Raw genomic sequence first — 15,168 nt, 5'->3', positions numbered from 1 at the left:
GGAACGCCGAGGACGGGCGAAGGGAGGAACGGACCGAGGGCGACGGAGACGGACAGATCGGCGAGGGGGGAGGGGAGACATCTCAAGAGTGCGTCGGGCCAAGTGCGCGAGTGTCGTCACATCCGGTATTCGGGGTGGCGCTGTACCGGCTCGTCCCAGTGTGTGCGTGCGCGATAAAAGCCGCGGCACGCACGCACACGCATACGCGCACACGAACGCGCGAGCGCGCAGGGTGGAGCAGCGTAACGCGACGCAACAACGCTGGCCTCCGCGACGTGTGTGCACGGAAAATTATGTGGCACACAGGTCGCCGGGATTCTAGCGACTCGGCGACCCGTCACGTGAGCCGAGCATGTGCGTCGTAGTACGCCGGTGTGTCGCGTCGTTCCGTCGCTTGAAAAATGCGCGGAGAGACGCTTCCTTCGGGTTCCGCGGGCCTTGCTTGTTATCGCGGACGCTCGCGGTTTGCGCGCGCGCGCGCGTGCCGAGCCGCCGATGCCCGTCAGGGAACCGCGCGGGATTTCGATTTCGCACGGATTCCGTTGGCCGCGGTCGCCGGGGGAGCGCGCGGGCCGGCTCATCGTGGAACGGACGCGCGCGGGTGCAACGTATCCCGCGCTATGCGGAAAATCGTGTTTCCTATTGCGTTCGGTACTGTTAACGATGTTACGCATGGCCCTCGTTTCCGCAGCGAGAGCAACCTCCTCGTGCCGCGCGCGGTCGTTTCACCGCGAATCGCAGAAAATTTACCGCTCGGCCGCCTCCTCCGACACTTCCCAAACTCCCGCGATCCGTTTCGTATCTCGTCAAATTAACCTCTTAGGCACAACGCGCCTCTATAGTGGCTCACTCTAGTAGCTCACTCGCTCACCGTTTGAATTAAATAATTATCTACATATGCATTGTTTCACACATATTTTGTCTTCACATCGATTTGTAACAGTGTTAACAATATACAGGGTGTCCCAAAAATGTCTCGCAATCCGAAAGTGGCGGGTTCCTCGGATCATTTGAAACAACTTCTTCCTTTACAAAAATGTTCTCCGAGGCACCGTTAACGGATTATTAACGAAAAACAGTGACCAATAAGAATCGAGTACGGCAACGCGAGGCGGCCCAGCCAGCCAGCGCATGAAGCCCAGTCGCCTCGCGCCAGCCGAGCTCGCCTCTCATTGGCCACTGTTTTTCGTTAATAACTCGTTAACGGTGTCTCGGAGGAAATTTTTGTAAAGGAAAAAGTTGCTTCGAATGACCTGAAGAACCCACCACTTTCGGATTGCGAGACATTTTTGGGACACCCTGTACAGACGGTTATATTTACAGTATCAGACTCAGTACTACAGTACATATCAGACTCTGCCGTCCAGGAAAATAGCCTCGCGCACAATTCAGCCGTACCTAAAAGGTTAACTAGCGCGGAAAGTTTCGGTCGTCCGGCGCCTGAAACTTCAGCGAATTTAACGTCGAGTCGTTCGAGAGAATTTCGGCAAATCTTGGGAGGGGGGGGGGGATCGACGTCTCTGTACGCCACGTTCCCGCGATTTCGAACGACTCGCCGGTGAAACATGGGCAACGCAAATACCTTACCGAGCCTCCCATCGGTTTCCCATCGGTTCCCCATCGGCTGCGAAACGAAACGAAACAAAACGAAACGTAGAACGATCGTTGCCCGTGTCGCGCCGCGCCGCGGACAGGACGAACAAATTTCTGGGACGGGCATGGTTGATGGGTTTACGGGGCGGCGACAAATGGGTCATCTTACCGAAATACGCGGGGCTCCGCTCCGCCGCGCGCCGGGGGAATGATGAATTGTCGCGGCTCAATTAGGGACAATAAGCGGCAAAGAATAGCACACGACCGTTCTAAAAGTAGCACGAACTTTATGTACAACGACACGGTTCCCGAGCTCTCCGAGAGGCTCTCTCGGATAGAGCGTGCTAGATATCTTCTTTATGGAAGGACAAGGGGGGGGGGGCACCGTCGTCGGAGAAAACGCACGCCTTCGCGGCTCCTATACGTCCCTGATTGTTACGGAATAGAGACGGCGCGGCAGAAATAGCACTGTTCCGTCGACATTCCTTATAATCCGAGCGTCTCGACGCGTCGCGACACGACACGACACGACACGACGCGACGCGAGGACGCGCACGGCGGAGATAGCGAACGATACGATTGCGCGCGACGAATCGTTTTCCGTCTCGTCCCGTCCCGTTCCATTCCGTTCCATTCGGCGTGTGCGTAGGTATGCGAGAGATGGCTCGCCGTCGTCGCCGTCGGTTTGCCCGCGCGCGCAACACCGCCGCTGCGCCACATGCACGCGCGCACACACGTACACACTTCACTCGAGCACTCGGCTTTTCTAGAATGAGCCGTAACCAACACGCTCTCGTAACCAATTAGATTTGTTCGTGGCCTCTGTGGGTCTGGGCACCCGTGAGAACGTGCGACTTCGCGCGAGCTTTTCCTACGCCGGACGACGCGCAACACCGCGGGACGAATTCCAGAGAGCATCTCGTGCGACGACGCGACCGTTACCGTTTCAACGTGGTTCCCTTCCGACGCGAGCCTGTCGGTTACGCGACCGTTATTAATCACCATTCGATTTCCGGAACGGAGGCTGTAACGCCGCCCGCCCCCTCTCCTCCTCCTCCTCCTTCTCTTCCTCCGATCGATCCTAGATGTCGTTACACTTGCGACAACATCCGCAGCCCACTAGCCAATAACCGTGTCACGGCCGATCTCGATGGAATCGTTTCGGGAACCGCCGCGAACCTATCGGCGGAATGAACCGACGCGCGCCGAACGACCGCCGAATCCGAGCGAGCGAGCGAGACACGCGTATCTCGCGGCACTGTTGCGAAACAGCGTTGACTGCCGTACGCGACCGACATGCACTAGTAGTAGGTGTATCGGATCGCCGTGACGGGCCGAACCGCCGAAAAGAGCAACGAGGCGGACGAACATTGGCCGATGACTGACGCGCGAACGAAAAGTCGTCGAACGTTTTGTTATCGTTCCGCGCGGTCGTCGAGGAACGACCTCGGGCGGGTCACACGGACGCACACATGGCAGTCACGTGGCGGTTGACGTAGCGGCGATGCAGCATTTCATTCACGACGATCGATTTCATTAGCGGAACACGCGTCGACGTTCCGTCTCGGCGAAACCTTTGAATCGACCGAGCGCGAACAAACCGGCGACCCGACGGTTCCCCGTATCGTGGAATAATTTCCACCGGCATATTGATTTATCCGGGGAACGCGGCGGCGACGACGGCTACACGACGACGGTGCACGCCCCGTCGTCCCGCCGCCGATCGCGGGGCCTGGCAACCACCGATGACGCGCGCCGATAACCGCTGACGTCCCGATTCGGCGAAAAGCCTCTGTTCTATCGCGTTATTGCTTTCCCGCCGCCGCGTTTCCACCGTCGCCGTCCCGAGTCCCCCACTCCCCGTCGCCCGTCGCTTCTACGTAGGTCGCGGCGGTCACGTGACGCCGTGACGTTTCCCGACGCAGCCTCCTCACGTGTTCGAGCACGTCACGCGTCCTCGTGGCGATCGGCCCAGCCGGAATCGCGCCGCGTCGACGAGGAGGTGGGGCCTCCGGGTCCGACGGATTCTTCGGGCGGGACGAACCCGTCGCTGACGCCGGATCTTTCAGCAAATTCATCGACACACGACTATCGACCCCGCGATCCACGAACCGATGGGATGTTTGCAACTCGTAAACATTCGATGGAACTCTTCCTCGTTCCGCGATTCCAACGCGGACCGCGCTCGTGCGCAAATATTTGCTTCGCGGCGTTGTTATTGTCATCGGGTGAACTATTGCGATGCTGCTTTTCTTCGCGATAGCCGGCGCAGTGGCTCACCAGGGAACAGGATTTGCCGGCTCGAAACGATTCTCTCGACGGTTTCCGTGGAAGATGTTTTTGCCTTCGAAACGGGCCTGATAATACGCCACGCGGAAAAAGCACGGTTTTCTTTGAAGCTTTGCTTCTAAACTCGGACCGGACCCCCCCCCCCCCAAATCGCATAATTTATTATGTAATTTATTATTCTATTGTATTTATGATTTTATTTATTGGATATATATATACAGGGGGTCCCAAAAATGTCTCGCAATCCGAAAGTAGGGGATTCCTGAGGTGATTTGAAGCAACTTTTTCCTTAACGAAAATGCAGTCCGTGGATTCGTTTACGAGTTATACAAAAACGAAAAACAGTGACCAATCAGAGGCGAGATCATTTTGCGTGAGACGGCCGAGCCAATGAGCGGAACTGGGCTCCGTGCGCTCGTTGGCTGGCCCGTCGCGCGCCAGCCGAGCTCGCCTCTTATTGGTCAGTGTTTTTCGTTAATAACTCGTAAACGAAGCCTCATAGAAAATTGTCGCAAAGGAAAAAGTTGCTTTAAATGACTTCAGGAACCTCCCATTTCCAGATTGCGAGACATTTTCGGGACACCCTATACACAAAGTTTTTTTCTCTGCTTGTAACAACGGTTTACATGAAATTAACTAAGAAAAACGATTCCATTCATCTTCATCGAAATTGTTGCAGCAACGATCGTCGACCGATTCTTAACGATCGATCACGACTTATCATTCAATTTCTGTAAGTGCACGGTCGATTCGTTGAAGCACACTAGGAAGACCCGTTTGATATTCGAGGATGTCCGCCGGCGCGACTTTCGCGTCGCTCCCGTCTTATATTTCTTTCGCTCGCGGCGAGCCTCGCCGGGAACGAGATGCTCGCGTGACGTACAGCAATTTTAAGTCCATTACACGATTGAACGTCGAACCGGCATCGAAACCCGGGGGAGAGGGGGAAAATATAAAGGTGAGTACGTGGGAGACGCGTTCAACGCGGCGGGACGATCCGATCGCGCGATTAGCGTGGCTCCTTTTAACGAGCCCGCACCGGGTGTCCGGGGATCGAAGGTATGCGTGCGTACTTCCTTCCCGTTTCATTGTAGCCTTGTACGCGGCACGGCGGAACCTTCGAGCCGTTAATTTTCCCGTGGCAAAAATCAACGCTCAAAGAAAATCGAGACGCGTACGCGGAGGGGGGGGCGGCACAGCGGAGAGGCCTCGGCGGCGCTGACGAGGCTCGGGAAGGCGGCGGGCGACGCGGCGAGTGGAGGGGAGGGGAGAGCGAGGGACGAGGCGCGAGTGAGTGGGGGAAGGGGCGAGGCGAGGCGAGACGGGACGATTGCGCGCCGGAACTTTCGCGTAAACATGCTTTGAGATTACTTCCCGGGCTAACACTATCGAGGGAATTATCAATTAGAATTAATTAGCAATTAAGCCAGCCGGCGGACCAACTTACCGCGAGTTACGCCGACGACGACGACGGCGACGACGACGACGCAAAGAGGGACTTTGAAGAACTCGTCGGCACGGATCAACCCGACAGCCTTCTCATTCAACTGGATTCCGCCCGAAGATTCGCTTAGCGCCCGGTATAATAATCTCCGGAGATTGTCTCGCGATACTTCGTCCCCTTTAACGAGCCGCCGTCGCGTTCAAACTGACGCTCGATAACCCGGCATTCGGAAATAATCGTCGGAACCGCCTTTCGTCCGAGTCGTTGGCTCGCGTTGTTACACAACCTCCAAAGTTTTACGTTGCTCGTACGTTGCACTCGCGCGTTCCGTGTACGTTTCACAGAGGGCAGATGCCCCAATTTCCGCGCGTCTTTAAAGCCAATTTGTCTGCTAAGCTCTCGTCGAACGCTCGAATCTTCGATCGATCCACTGAAACTGTATTTCGATTTTTCAGACGCGTTTCTCTCTCTCTCTCTCTCTCTCTCTGGAAATATCGGTCTAGTAATAATTAACCCTTTGCACTCGAGTGGTGACTCTGAGGCACAATTAAAATTTATTATATCAGGTTCTAAGATAATTTTTATATTAACAACATTTAAATTTATATCATTGTTAGGGGCGTAACTGTTGCGTGAGTCACAAGAGTCAATTTCATATGCATAAAATGCACTTTGTCGCATAAAGTAAAAATACTATAAGCCAGAAAAATTATTCTAGATTTACAGTTGAAATAGCTTCGAGTGCAAAGGGTTAATGTCGTTCTCCAATACATTTTTAAAACTAATTTATTGAAACAAAACGAAACAATTTAATCAACGATATAGCCGCCGTTGTTTTCAACTATTTGCGCCCAACGCTCAGGTAGCATCTTAATCCCTCTGTTGTAAAATTCTTGTGATTTTGATTGAAAAAATTCGGTCAAGGCGTTTTCGAGGCGCTCTTCGTTATTGAAATTGTTTTCCGAGGAGAAAATTTTGCGAGGAACGAAACGAATGATAATCGGTCGGGGCAATGTCTGGAGAATACGCAGGTTGTGCGTATGCTATTCACGTGTACTCGTAAAGCGTGCAATGCCGAATATGCTCTTCATCCGCCATCCTTTAACCCTAGTTTCGCGAAGTAAAACAGTTCGAACGCGAACATTTTGCAGCAAAGCTTGTTAATTACGCTTCACACTTTTCGTACGTATCGCGCGTTTGTAGGTTATGTCGATGAAGTTAGCGGCAAGCAGGATTCTAAACGAACGCTAAGAAACGACACTGATTATTACTAGACCTAATATTTTGCCGCGCGACAGACACTCGTCGTTTCATAAATGTTTTTCCAACGAAACGAAAAGAGACGTTCTCGATTCTAATTTTGTGCTCCTTCGGAAGCACCGCACTTACAGCGATCGCCGCGTTTCTTTCGACAACGTTCTCTTCCCTCGTAACCATTGTTTCCGCGAATGTGAGGTTAAGTTGGTTCGCGCGGCCGAGCACAAGAGGGCACTGAGGACACGGCCGCGTTCCAAGATCTAACCCTACTTACGGATTCATTTAAAAATGATGAAAGTATGCACGATTGATATATGTCTCTTTATCGTCGCAATTACCTTGGTTATATTGTTCGAATAACGTTCGATATCGGCGCGCACTCGGCTGCTTGAAATACGGGATACGAATCGCGAATCGAAGCCGTGTACCGTTAAACTATTCGCGAACGATGCCAAGTACAACACCTAGTTTCACTCGGAATACTTCCTACCTGTAGAAAATATACATGTAAAACGAATTCCTAGACGCGTGATTCAACCGAAGCTTCTTCGTAACCGGCGACACTGATTCATTTCCTCCGACTTGTCGTTTCATTCATCCGTCCGCTGACGAATCCGTCCGTCGACGGAAAAACAGAGAGGCTTCTATTAACCCCTTAACGCACAGTTTTTTTTTTTTTTTTAAAAACCGCTCAAATGAAATCAATTTTTTTTATGTAAAAAAGACACAAATTAGAACATTGTCTTGGCAAAAAAATTGAAAAAAATACAAAAATAATCAAAATTTTTTAATTTAATTTTGCATTTTGATCCACATTGCAGAAAAGAGCCGAATATTGCGATGTTACACGTACATCGATATTTTTTCTTTCTTTTCGAATTGCTATCTCGGAAAAAACATATTTTTATCAGTAAAAATATTTATTTATCTATTATAATTATATCTATTAATATCTATTTTTATTATATTAATTAATTTAATTAATATATATTAATATATATTATATTATTATTAATATATTATAATTAATATTAATTAATATTAATTAATTATTATATTAATTAAATTATATTATTTTTTTATTATATTAACATCTATTTTTTACAACGTAAATAATAATAGTACTAGTATCTATTATAAAAAATTATTCAAAATTTTCTTTTGCGTGATATATTTCGAACCAAGGTGCAGCACATAGCCCAACATTATTGATATACTGCGCTTCTGTTCCATGGAAAAAGGCTACATTTTATTCTCGAATAAATAAGCGTTATAACTTACAATCCCATGTAAATGATAAATATCGATAAAACGATTTTTTCCCTTTGCTTCCACATTGTTATTTTCAATTCTCGATTATATTCGAGTGTGAAAAATTACAGCAGCACAAAATACAACGCCCCTCGAATTATCTCGAGTGTGCACAGTTCGACCTGTTTGGCGCGCTCGAATTAACTCGAGCGTACACAAGTTAGGGGTTAATAAGTTATTATTAGAAATTTTTATGACGAGTCGGACTCGTCGAAGTACGGGGCAAGGGGTTAAAAATATGTAAAATGCTACAACGACAGAATATTTTTGAAATTCGAATCAATTGCGATTAAACGTCATAATAATAAAAAAAAGAGAGAGATTGTAACGCAATATCCGTGCCGTTTGAAGCAAAAAGTGCAGTCGCAAGGCGACAAAAGGCTCGAATAATCGCGCCTGCTTTTCCCAAATTGTTCATTTTTGTGCACAATCTGAGCGTTAAATTATTTTCGCGCGGATTCCGAGCGGATTCTCGTGCAAAATGAAAATTGTGCGCGATGACTATAATGAAATTCCAGCGTTGTCGAATCGCAAGAAGTTTTCGAGAAGCTCGACGACGGTCGCCGCGGGACGAGTTTGATTCATAACCTCTAATAGAGCATTCGGGCGCCGGCTCTCCGGTCAGCGGTTATTATGTTCGAATGATTCAACGATTTTCTCGAGGCTGTGCCACTCGTCGAGTTAACAGTAACTTCGAACCGAGTCCGCGAACTGCGATTCGCGGTAGGTCTCGACCCGGTTGGATTAGAACAGCGAAACACAATATCACTGACGCGCAACGGCATAGTTAGAGCGCCGCCAAGGCCGTCCACGTCGGATGATTAGGCTGATTTCCGCGTAGCGGCAATGATTCACGAATTTTCTGATTAGAAAGAGCAGAACTCGGGCTCGAGCCGATAAACCGGCCGCTCCAGAAAGCGTTTGCGAGAGTTTAGGAAGCGGCGACCGCGATTAAAAGCGCCGAGAACGAAACGACCGACTCGACAAATTCTAGTTTATTCGAACAAATTACCGTTTAAACAGCCTATTCGAACGGAAATAATTCTATCGATCAATCCGTGGCGTAAATACAGGGTGTCCCAAAAATGTCTCGCAATCCGAAAGTAGGGGATTCCTGAGGTGATTTGAAGCAACTTTTTCCTTAACGAAAATGCAGTCCGTGGATTCGTTTACGAGTTATTCACGAAAAACAGTGACCAATCAGAGGCGAGATCATTTTGCGTGAGACGGCCGAGCCAATGAGCGGAACTGGACTCCGTGCGCTCGTTGGCGGGCCGCCGCGCGCCCGCCGAGCTCGTCTCTTATTGGTCAGTGTTTTTCGTTAATAACTCGTGAACGAAGCCTCGGAGAAAATTTTCGCAAAGGAAAAAGTTGCTTCAAACGACCTCAGGAACCTCCCATTTCCTGATTGCGAGACATTTTCGGGACACACTGTATATTAAATTTCATTCGGAATTCACGTTCGATTTTCGCAGCATCGTTTTACTAAAAACTTCCTTCGATATCTCAATTTTAATATTATCTATGATAAAATTAATATTATAATTACTATAATTATTATGATCACAGTAAAATTAAATATTTAAATTCATATAAATTCAAGCGATTCCCCAAATTAACTAAATTCGTACTTTATACGTCGAATATCCTTAAAAATAATTATCCCCTCAAATAATTAACAACATAAATTTTATATTCGATAAATATTCTTTGTAATCCTATTATTCGCACAAATTATACGTTACAATACGTGTAACATAAAATTTAACGTAATTGTGTGCAAAATGTAAATGCATAATTATTTAATTATAATAATTAAATTTGTATGACAAGAAAGCTTTCTATTTTTATATTATCTAGCGCTCAGAACGTAGCGAGTGAAATTATCATTTATACGAAGACTATGCTATCGTTCAAGATGAATTAAAGCCGTACACCCCTCGGAACTAAGAGCATTTCAATTGTTGACAACCGTTTACAATTCACGCGTACATATCGGGCGTCGCGCGCCCGAGAAGATTAAAATCATGTTTGCTTGTTTGCCACTTCCCCGGAGCATTTCGCTAAATGCGAAACGCCCGGGCTTGACAACAAAGCGTTATCGAACGCGCGTTTGTACAAACGTCATTATCATTACCATTGTCGGAATACAGGTACACTACGAAAGGTGAACAAAGCTCTTTCTGAAACATCCTGCGCGGCGCGGCTGCGACGCAGATCCTGGATCATCCGTTCATAATCGTTTCGCTTCATCGCTACAGAACTATAATACTGATTGTTAACGAGGACTCTGTCGCCCGAAGGAAAACTACAATTTATTTATTTATTTATTAATTTATTAATTCATTTGTTTATTTATTTATTTATTCATTTATTAATTCATTTGTTTATTTATTTATTTATTCATTTATTAATTCAGTTATTCATTTGTTTATTCAGACATTTATTTATTTATTTATTTATTCATTTATTAATTCAGTTATTCATTTGTTTATTCAGACATTTATTTATTTATTTATTTATTTATTTATTCATTTATTCATTCAGTTATTCATTTGTTTATTCAGTCATTCATTCATTTATTAATTCAGTTATTCATTTGTTTATTTATTTATCCATTCATTTATTAATTCAGTTATTCATTTGTTTATTTATTTATCCATTCATTTATTCATTCATTTATTCTGTCATTTATTCATTCATTTATTTATTCATTTATATATGCAGATAAGAACTGATTTTTTACAATAAAGCGCAAAAACAAAAAGCAGATACCAATATTAATAAAGAATCAAAAACTCATTAAAGAAGAGCAAAGAATCTTTGATTCGGCTCCCGTTTCGTGGAATTCCCGCAGAAAATCTGCACTTTCCGGAAAGAACCGCGTCCCGAAGATGACTCTCTCCTATTTCAGAATACGCATCATCATCATCATCGTTCGAGTCAATTGTGTTTGCCACTTGCCATTTCATCCACGTGTGTTCGCGAGAACGAGGCAGATTCGAACGATGCGATCGTCGTACGTGGATTCCGTTCGCGTATCGCGCGGACCATCGGTCGCGGCATTGAACCGAAATGGATTAACCGACCGCGAAGTAAAAGGAAGCAGTGTCGGCGGACAAGCTGGTTAGCAAATTGGTCTGAGAAACTGCGCCAGGAGAGCGCGCCGGTGAATCAGACTGTAGCCGGAACGTATAAACGGAGAAGAATTGATAGCGACGCTGACGTTCGTCGCGATCGTCTTGCTTATCTGCCAGATACCTCATTATTGTGGACCTCGCATAAACGGTGTGACGTCGGCGTTTACGTTCGCGGAACGTCGCCGCGACGCGAACTGTTCCCGATCCTATTATATAAGGAATTTCGGGCAAAATTAATAACTAACCTACGCTGATTCATTTTTCACCTGAACTCGCTAATATATTTTTCGAAGGGCGCATCGAGATCTGTCTATATATATATATATATATATATATATATATATATATATATATATATATATATATATTCATAAAATTATAAATATAATTATATTTATAATTATATATATATATACAGGGTGTCCCAAAAATGTCTCGCAATCCGGAAATGACGGGTTCCTCGGATCATTTGAAGCAACTTCTTCCTTTACAAAAATATTCTCCGAGGCATCGTTAACGAGTTATTAATGGAAAACAGTGACCAATAAGAATCGAGTACGGCTGACGCGAGGCGGCCCAGTCAACCAGCGCGCGAAGCCCAGTTCCGCTCATTGGCTCGGTCGCCTTGGGCCAGTCGAGCTCGCCTCTCATTGGTCACTGTTTTTTGTTAATAACTCGTTAACGGTGCCTCGGAGGAAGATTTTGTAAAGGACACCCTGTATATTATTATATTAATTATAATAATAATATAATAATATAAAAGAATAATTCCTATTCTTTTCTCTTAAATAAAAAGTTTCTTATCAATTTTATATTTGCACGTCGCCGAACGATCTCTTGTTTGAACAATTCCTTTAAATAAATAATGACTTCTCTTCGAAGCGAAATCTTTGTGAAAAATGTCCCGTAAAAAGACTTGAAAAAAATAACTGAAATGCAAATTGATTAAGAAATCAACAAATGTAACAACAAATTACAGTAACGAATTAATAACGAATAAAGAATTGATGCAGAATAAGAAACAGCATTTTCTTCCGTTAATTGATAGGTTCAGTCTTCGATCGAAAAATAATTAAATAATTAATTTATTACGAAAAATAATGACAAAGAAATAATATTTTCAGTTCGAACAAATTCGAATAAATTTACCGAAAAAATCGAGAAGGTACTTTTTGGTACTTTTTCGAATTTTGCAACGCAAATAATTTAATAATAAAATAATAATTTGTATATTTGTATATTATTATTATATTATGAATTATTATATTATTATTAATATTACGAATAATACAATATTATATATTGTATATTATTATTACATTATGAATTATTATACTATTATTGATATTACAAATAATACAATATTATATATTGTATATTATTATTATATTATGAAAAGTGAAAAAGAAACTGAATTAAAAATTTTTCGAATCTATTTATATTTTTCTTGTCTTTCTTCGTAATGAACAATTTAATTGCATTCGCCTGGATCGAGCATCTTCGATCGTTCCGGATCAGCCGGGAATCATGCTCTACGAGCATGATCGCACGGGGAAAGCGAGCGCCGAGGTAAGTTTCGGGGTAGTACGCTTACTCACGACCGCGGGGGAAAAAGTTCTTGAACTTGAAGCGGCCGTGGAGGAAAGCTGAAGAAGCTGAGAGAGAGGGCGTGCGCGCGCGCGCGGGGGGTTATTCGGGGCGGGGTGGGCCACTCTCGCTCGACGACACGAAGAAAGAAACAAGGAGACGAAGAAAAGTCATGAACGGGCAGCGTCGTGGATGACGGCGCGGGGACACCCGGGAGGAAAGGGAGAGTATTTTTAGCGGTTACACATTGTTGTTGACTGACTGCCGACGACACTGAACCGCGGGTTCGCGAAACTGCCTGCCGAGTGGCGCAGCGGTGGCCTCCTGCGCTCTCGACGCACACACAGGCGTACGCACACACACACGGGCACGCGAGCGCGCGCGAACGTGGGGTCGCGAAATTTCTATGGGACGCGTGCAGACCAACTTTCTTTTAACCCGAAGAAAATCGGGAGTTCTACGTTTTCTTTCCTGTCAGTTTTTACAATTCACTATTTTATTGTTTTTACTGTATCATATAGTATCGGATTTATCATGTTAATTTTTAAGACATCGCGTTCTTCTTAGATTTTATTTAACTTTGTATCGAGTCATTCTGTAAACCTCTGTATTTTGTTTCTATTTGTGATTTTATAACTAATGGGTTAGTTATTCCTGTACATGTTCAATAAATAAATAAATGAATGGATAAATCGTGAAAGCGAAATTTTGACCGATTCTGAATGTGTGTACATAAAACGGTGTGTATTCGTATCAATATATTCTGACAGGATTGCGTAAAAGTAAAAAACAGTAAATTGGTATTATTAGTCCAATAAATTCATTCTGACCGAATATTCTGAATAATTTTATTATTTCGTCTGAATAAATTCTGACAAGATTGCATACGAATAAAAACAGTAAATTAGCATTATTATTCGAATAATTTCATTCTGGCGGAATATTCTGAATAATTTTATTATTTCGTCTCAATAAATCCTGACAAGATTGCATAAAAATGAACACAGTAAATTAGCGTTATTATTCCAATAATTTCATTCTGACTGAATATATAAATCTATATATCTATACAGGGTATTCCAGGTTTTAATGTTCAAACTTTGTCACTATATTCTATGGCACAAAGTAAGAAAAAAATGTTATGTAAACATAGGTCATATAGAGCTTTATTAAGAAGTTATAACAAAAATTTAGAATAGGAATAGTAATCAACTAAAAAAAAATTAAAAATTAAAAAAAATCTTCGATCGATGTCAATCATGTATTGTCAACAACGGTTATTAATACATTTCGAAATGTATTAATAAACACAGTTTACATAAACACACGGCATGTGCTGATCTATTCAAGCCAATGCTCGCAGTAACAGCAAGTTGATTACTATTCCTATTCTGAATTTTTGTTATAACTTCTTAATAAAGCTCTATATGACCTATGTTTACATAACATTTTTTTCTTACTTTGTGTCATAGAATACACTAACAAAGTTTGAACATTAAAACCTGGGACACCCTGTATATCTATTCTAAATATAGTATACTCTATATGTCTATTCTAAAAATAGAAACATTATTTTTAGAATAGACATTGCAATTAGCATTATTATTAATTATTATCAACTATAAAAACTCTATTCAAGTAATTTACACGAAGGAGGAACGAATTATTCATAAACGTAATAATTTGTTAGGGACAACGATTCGTTGATATTCGAATAAAATGTCAGATTGAAAAGAATCGACACGACTAATTTCCTACGACTAATTTGTGAAAACGTTCGTTCGAAGCAAATCCAATATTCGAACGCCGGCCAACAACTCTGCTGTCAGCGAGTATAGAATTTGCAAAAAAAAGAAAACACGGCGTTGGAGTACGAACGTTGCTGGAATTCCTTCGCCGCGACGCGACGTACGTATTACCGTAAATATTGACATTCGGTTGCGGAACAAAGGCGTACGCGGTTCCGAACACGGGCAGAGCCAAGGTGCGAGACAGTCGAACTAGGACGAAAAACATTGCCGGGTTACGAAACACGTTTCCTGTTCCATCCGCGCGCCACGAATAATATCGTATACGAGGCGCGACGGTAGTAAATGGCCAGAGCCAGGAGGCTTCTGATTCCGTTGCAGCTGCACTTGCAGCCGAGTTGTGGGGCACACGCTCGCCGCTACTCGCTGGAAACGCGATAGATATTATCGAGGCGCTATCGACGCGTCGTGTAATTTCGGTTGACTCGGCCCGCTCTCGATCCTCCGGTCGCCTACCGTTTGCTCGCTCGCTCGCCTCCCTACCCCTCCGCGGCCCGCTCGCTCGCCCGCTCCCCACTCCCCGGCCCGCTCGCTGGCTCCCTCGACCGCTCGCTCGTGACCAGGCTGACCCTACACGATACGATTCACGCAGCATGGCGAGGCGGGTCGCGACCGTTTTCTCAGATAACGAATTCATTCACAAGCGGCGGCGTCGATTCAAGTCCGGTCATCCGGTTAACGAATCCGGAATACGGTCTTAAATTCGACCGAACGTCTCACGGCGGCGGTCCCGGCGGAA

At 44.7% G+C, this 15,168-nt stretch overlaps 1 protein-coding gene across 4 annotated transcripts in view; it reads right to left on the bottom strand.

Moving 5' to 3' along the window:
- The window catches only part of LOC117223580 (serine/threonine-protein phosphatase 4 regulatory subunit 1), a 331,703-nt gene that overhangs the window by 197,228 nt on the left and 119,307 nt on the right, over positions 1-15,168 (bottom strand). The window lies entirely within an intron of this gene.

This window comes from Megalopta genalis, chromosome 1 (genome assembly GCF_051020955.1).
Source record: "Megalopta genalis isolate 19385.01 chromosome 1, iyMegGena1_principal, whole genome shotgun sequence".
NCBI lineage: Eukaryota > Metazoa > Arthropoda > Insecta > Hymenoptera > Halictidae > Megalopta > Megalopta genalis.
The sequence above is the reverse complement of the archived record's forward strand: the minus strand, read 5'-3'. Positions and strand labels throughout refer to the sequence as shown.